This window comes from Arachis ipaensis, chromosome B07 (genome assembly GCF_000816755.2).
Source record: "Arachis ipaensis cultivar K30076 chromosome B07, Araip1.1, whole genome shotgun sequence".
Classification (NCBI taxonomy): Eukaryota; Viridiplantae; Streptophyta; class Magnoliopsida; order Fabales; family Fabaceae; genus Arachis; species Arachis ipaensis.
The window spans coordinates 104,844,411-104,845,384 of record NC_029791.2 but is presented as its reverse complement, the minus strand read 5'-3'; positions in this window follow the sequence as shown (position 1 = coordinate 104,845,384).

The following is a 974-nucleotide window of genomic DNA, read 5'->3' as shown; positions in this document are numbered from 1 at the left end:
TGCGTCACAAAATTAATTAATTAATTAAAATAAAATAAAAATATTAGACAATCAATTTTTTTTAAAATTAAATCCAACTAAGTTAAATTTATGTAAACACATTTTTTGTTCGCATACATTCTTAGCTTCTTCTTCCTTCTCTTCTTCTTTTTCTTTCTGTTCCTACTTCTTTTTCTTATTTCATATTCTTATAATTTTTATTGTTTCACCGTTGAAAAAAAAATCAAACAAATAAAAGAAATAATAAAAGAAGGTATGGAACTTTTTATTTTATTTTTTAGTTTATCCTTTTCTAATAATAAATAGTTAAATACAAAAATTTTTGAAAAAAAAAACACATAACTTTATTAAAAAAAAAACACACAAGATTTGTGTATGAAGAAAAAAGAAGAATAAAAAGAAGTGAACAAAATTTGCATCATTCTATTTTATATGTTATAGTTAAAAAATTTCGGTACTATCTTTTTATTTTATGTTGTTTTCTAAATAACTCATATTCCTCCTCTTTCTTCTTGTTTTCATAATTCTTTTTGTTACATACTCACATAATTCTTATTGTTTTATCCTCTAAAAAGAATAAAACAAAAATAAAAAAATGCAACTTTTTGTTTTGTTTTTTGGTTTATTGTCCTTTTTTAAAATAAACACAAAAAATTTTGAATAAAAAATACATAACTTTATAAATAAAAACACAGAAATTCTGTACAAAGAAAGAAGGAAGAAGAAGAATAACAATCAAGGAAAAAATTGTAGTATTAAGCTAGAATTTTAAAAAATTTTGGCGTCAAAATTAAAAAATGTATAATTTCATACGTATATATGTGAGTGATTTTTGTTGAGTTTGAATCAACTTAGTTATATATAATTAAATAAAATAATTAGATGTATAGTAAAACTCAAAATAAAAAGAATATTTTGGTCTGAAAGCATTAATAATTTCTTATTTACAAATTCATATTTAAGAATTCATTAAG